This window comes from Microtus ochrogaster, chromosome 10 (assembly GCF_000317375.1).
Source record: "Microtus ochrogaster isolate Prairie Vole_2 chromosome 10, MicOch1.0, whole genome shotgun sequence".
In the NCBI taxonomy this organism is placed as follows: Eukaryota; Metazoa; Chordata; class Mammalia; order Rodentia; family Cricetidae; genus Microtus; species Microtus ochrogaster.
The window spans coordinates 65881138-65887088 of NC_022016.1; the positions used below are offsets into that span (position 1 = coordinate 65881138).

Here is a 5951-nt window from a genome sequence, read left to right on the forward strand (position 1 = left end):
CGAAGAATAGAAAACAAAATACAACTTGAACCTAATCAAAACACACAGGATGGTATTAAACATCTTTCCATCATTATAATAAAATACATGGAATAAGTAAATTATGAAGAGAAAAGGTTTATTTTGACTTATAGTTCTGAGCTTCCAGTTCATAGTCAGCTGGACACATTGCCTCTGGGTCTCTAGGAAAGCAGGACAACACAGTAAGAACTCATGTGGAGCAAAACTACTGACTTCATGGTCATGAAATCAGAAGAGGAGAAGGGCACAGAACTGTGCTGTGCCTATAGGGGCATGCCCCCTAATCACCTAGGGGTTTCCCAAAGTCTCCTCCTCTTAACATCTCTGTCTCACATTGCACCACCATAGGAACCTCGCCCTTCAGGATGGGCCTTTGGGGACATTCAAGAAGGACAGGACAGAAATGGTTAGCTACACCACTGCCAGACAGGATGGACAACAGGGAGAGAAGCAGCCAGGTGATGAGGAGCAGTGTCTCAACTAAAGAAAAGAGTGTTCTGCCAGGAAAGTACATTGATTCCATTTTTGTTCCTAATAACATATTTTCAGTATGAGCAAAGCAAAACTGGTCTAGAAGTTGATAAATGAATAACAATACTTGTGGAATTTTTTTAGTTTTTAATTTAATTTCTATTTTTAGTAGAATATTATTATTGGTTCTTTGAGAGTGTCATGCATACAGTATATTTTGATCGTGTTCAATCGCCATTCCTCCTAACTCTCTACCTCCTTACTCCTCCTAACTTCAGTCCTCTTTCTGTTTCTAGCCCACCAAGACTACATAGTGATACTCATATATTCACAGACATAGGGCCATCCACTGGATATAGTCAACCTATGAGGGACCATACCCATAAAGAAAACTGACTCTCCTTCCCTCAGAAACCTTCAGCTTCTGTCCAGAGCTCCTCAACTAGGGGGTGGGGACTTGAGAGGCTTTCCCCGTGCTAAAATGTTGACTAGCTGGATCCTGTACAGGTCTTCCGAAGGTAATCTGAGCCACTATGAGTTTATCGATTGTACTGGCAAGTTTTATGTCAAGTCAACCCAAGCTGTAGTCATTTGGGAAGCGAGTCTCTAATTGAGAAAATGTCTCCATAAGATGTGTCTGTGGTCAAGCCTGCAGTGCATTTCTTTTTTTTTTTTTTTTGACTGTTCTCCAACTTTATTTGAGATTCAGTAGGTTAGTTCTCATCCACATTGACTGTCTGTAGATTTTTGAATGTGGTAACAGGCACGTAAGTTACCAATGTGTAGAGTTTATTTGGTGAGTCCTCATCCTCATTACGTTCTCTGGACAAACGTACCCGGATACGATATGGAACATACCTTATTCCTTTGGCCCAGACGGCTTTATTGAGCCTGGTATCAATCCGCACATCTGGAGTCCCCATCTCCTTCATGGCAAATTTCCGAATTTCTTTGAGTGCCCTAGGAGCACGCTTCTTAAAGCCCACACCATGGATGCGCTTGTGAATGTTGATGGTGTATTCTCGGGTCACCACCTCGTTGATGGCAGAACGGCCCTTCTTCTCGCCACCCTTCTTTGAGGGAGCCATTCTGCCGGGCCCAAGCTGGACTGCAGTGCATTTCTTGACTGCTGATTGGTGCAGGAGGACTCAGATCCCTGCGGGTTGTACCACCCCTGGGCTGGTGGTCCTGGATGCTATAAGAAAGCAGGCTGAGGAAGTGATGGGATGCAAGCCATCTTCCATGACCTCTGCATCAGCTTCTACCTCCAGGTTCCAGCCTTGAGTTCCTGCCCTAACATCCCACTAATGACAAACTATCATGTAGAACTGTAAGCTGAAATAAAGTCTTTCCTCTCCAAGTGGCTATTGGTCATGATATTTTATCACAGCAATAGAGACTGTAACTAAGAAAGGAATGCACAGTCCAATGATATCCAGTAACCTTAACATCTGGGTCTTTCCTCCCCATCTTCCAAGATGGCCCCTGAGCTTTACAGAGTAGGTGTGTGTTTCCTGCTCTGATTGGTGGCTTGAACCTACAAGAGTAAAGACTAAAAATGAGGTGGACTAGGGTCTCATGCAATAGCCAACTTTATTCAGAGCATCAGACAATTTATACTCTGAGGACTGAGTCATGTGTGTAAAGTTTCCAATCACGTAGACAAGTCACATGCAGTGGGCAAGCTTCATGTGGTGGACAAACTGCACATGGCAAAAACATGTTTGTCCATAGAGACAGACAAACAAATATCAATGTGAGTTGTAATGAGGAAGCAAAAACAAAAGCACTCCTATCTGCTACACACAGGAGGGACATAAAAGCACATTACAGGAACAATTCTATGTTTTTGTAGAAACTGTGGTCCCAAGATTCTTGTCTTGTTGTCTTGGAGTCTTCTCGCGAGCACTCAGAAGTCCCTTCGCATGACTCCATTCTTGGACCGTGTTCTGACAGCTGTGGTCCAGACACCTCTGGCTGAACAATCCCCCAGCACTGATGCTCTCCACTGTCGCACTCATCACTGTCCACCTCACAAAGAAGCTTCTCCAATTGTGGTCCGAGGGCCACACACGTCTATGGGTAAAGAGCTAGAAATTCAGAGCAGGATTTGATACTATGTCTATCAAAATAATAATAATAGGTTCACCCCTGGGGCCTAAGAGCTCCCCAACTATGGGTTCTTAGCCATATTAATATGGAAAACTTTAACAAGAGACTCATTAAGATACTTTATATATCATAAAATCTATTGCTTTAATGTATACAGTGCAACCATTAACACTATCTAATTTCAGAGCACGTCACCACCACCCCAACATCATCAAGCATGTCTTACTCCTTCTCCCTACCATGCACTTGGAAGCCTCTACCCATCTTTATGAATTTACCAAATCTTGGCATTTCATATCCAAAGAACCATGCACTTTGGCATTTTCCTCCTAAGAGTGTGAACAATGTTTCTCCATGGTATAGTATCTAAGCCTATCTCAGCTCTTCTCTCATTTCTATGGGCAAATTGCCTTCTACTTTTGTGGTGGACCGCATTTATCTGTTCATTTACCAGAGTAGGAACATTTGAAGTTTTCTTCAGTTTTGGGTTTTATGAATAATACACCCATAGCTATGAATATAAAGGATTCTACAGGAACATATGCTTTAACTTATTCAGTGTGCTTAGTAGGGGAATGGTTAGGCCAAATGGTAACTCTGTTTATCCTTTTAGGAACTCCTAACTATTTTCTAAACAGGGTGCATGATTTAGGATTTGGTTAACAATCCATGTTTCAGTTTTGCCCCATCTTGTCAACACGGTTGTCTAGCATTTGCTTTGGGTTTTATAATTATAGTCCTCTGTGGTGACTTGAATAAACTGTCTCCACAGAGACACATATTTGAAGGCTTGGTCCCCAGTTGAGGGCGCTATTTAGGGAGGTTATGGAAGTTTAAGGAGCTACAGCTTGGTGGAAGCACTTCACTGGGATGGACTTTAAACATTTACAGACTCACTTCCCTGTTCAGCTCACTCGTCCACACTCTGCTTGTGGCTAAAGATGTGGTCCCGGCTTCCTGCTCCAGTCACCGTCTGTCATTTTGAATGCTACCTATAAAACACCTAAGCCAAAAGAAACTCTTTCTCCATGAGTTGTTTTTAGTCACAGCGTCTTATCACAGCGAGAGAAAAGTAGCCACCTTTGTGTGTGTGGAGTGATATCTTATTGTGGTTTTGCTGTTGAGTGTCTACATGTACTTTTGGCCATTTGTGTGTTTTTGTGGAGATATGGATTCAAATCCTTTGTCTACTTTTGATAGCACTTTGAGGTACGATTCACATGCTATATATTTTATCCATTTCATGTACAAAATTTTATGAATGTCGCTACATTAGCTTAATTTTTAGAGTATAAAATAACAAAATTTGCTACTTCAACCAGTTTGGCACGTCTAATTCAAGAGTGCTGTTTGCTTACATTATTGAACAATCACCACTGCTGTTCATTTCCACAGTGCCCATTACACCACAGAGAAGTTCTCTAACCTTTGAACAACTGGTATGGTTCTTAAACAGATGGTAGAGGGGGCGTGCTCTGTCACACTGACCTAATCTGTGGCATTTCTATAGAACCTCAGGCCTACTGGGAGCAGGAGGAGCAGAGTCACGAAAAACTGACTCTGTGTCAGTCATCACGTCCTCCATCAATAGCAGCTGCTGATACTAAAAAAAGGAAGGAAAAAGGCCACCCAAGAAAATATTAATGTCACCTCTTCTCCACAGGCAATTCTATTCTCTGGAGGCATATTGGGTTCCTGTTTTGAGAGATCCACTCAGAATTCAATTCCTGGAGCACAAAAGCACTGTCCCACCTTGCAGCCCTTGGGTGTGTTCTTCATTCTGCCGAGAATGTTTTCTTGCCGGCTGGTATTACCATCAACTAGGTCACTCTTGCCCACCTTTGAATGCACGTTCCTTTCTTTTTGAGAAGCTGCTCTGACCTTCAGATGCTAAGTTAAGTATCCCTAGCAAAGGTCCTCATAGATACCAAGCACCAAGCAATTGCCCAGGCATCAACTTGTGGTATTCTAACTTTTAAATGACTTCTTGGCCTACAGTGACCTGACCAAAGATAACCTCCTGTCTACGTGACCAACACGGACCACGTGACCAACATGAACCACGTGGCAAGAGCTCAGACCCCTGTGCCCACCCCCCAACTCCATACCCTATATAAGTTGTACCCCTTCTCTAATAAACTGAGGCTTTGACAGGAAAAAAAAAAGTCTTATTTAGAATGTCTTCCATATGACCATAAATAAAGACAAGTTTCCTTGTGAAATACAAAAAGACCAAGTTGAGTTCATTCTAATAAAAATGCTGATAAGTTCCTACAGCCACTGTGTTAACAAACGAACAAAAAAAAATAGAAAATTAGGAATAAGATCCCCATAATATCATAAAAAAGATTTCTTAAAAACAAAGCAACTCAACTTAAAGTGCATATCCTATTTAGTGGTGAAATACTAAAAGATTCCTTGTGAAATGGGAATAAAGTGTGTGTTATTAAGGACTTTTTACCCAATATTATTTTGGAGGTTGTAGTTGTTGAAATAAGATGAAGATTGACTAAACAGCATAAAGATAGAAAACTATTATTCACAGACAATTTGAGTGTATGTATAGAAGGTGCAAAAGGATCTAAATGAAACATTATGGGTTAGCCTTGTGGCTCCCTGCATACAAAGTCTGTGTACAGAGAATCATGGTCTGCCAACAAACCAGCAACAAAGTAGAAGCCCACATTTCTAGAAAGGTCTCATCTACAAGGAAAGAAATGCAGTGTCCTCATGCCACCAAATATTGTCAAGAGAAATCAAAGATCAAAATGAGGGAAAGGGTTTCCATAGTCCAAAGCAGTTTCTTTATTAGCCAATGATAATTGAACATATTCATAGCTTACAGAAGGGAATCCCACAAGGGAACTCCCAAGATCGAAAGGAGGGCAAGGGTAATGCTGTGTTCCTGGGACAAATCAATCAGTGTCACCTGTGAATGTAAACACCATTCCACAACATGATCCAGAGAGCTGTACAACTCCTTTAGAACCCCAGCTAGTACTTGTATTCATATAAACACTGATAAATACATAAATAATAAAAATAAGCCAAAACAATTGTAAAGAATGAAGTTTGAGGACATATTATAAAGCAACACTCACAGGAAGCACTTAAAATGCAATTGAAAAATTTATGTGTTTTGTAATTATAGATTAGCGAGTTCCACATAAGTTTTCAAATGATTTAATTCATGTCTTTCATGTGTCTTCTGATTTTATTTTCGATCTGGATACCTATTGGTTACTCAGTCTGTGCATTAAAATCTCCCTCCAAATGATGGGGGAGAGTCTTCTGTTTTGTGTTAATTTCATTGGTTAAATAAAGATACTGCCTCAGCCCTTTAATAG

The 5951-nt window shown here is 41.0% G+C and overlaps 1 pseudogene; it reads right to left on the reverse strand.

Annotated features, from left to right (window-relative positions):
* Positions 1–1155: 1155 nt before the first annotated feature.
* LOC101986373 lies at positions 1156–1589 on the reverse strand (annotated as a pseudogene).
* Positions 1590–5951: the final 4362 nt, after the last annotated feature.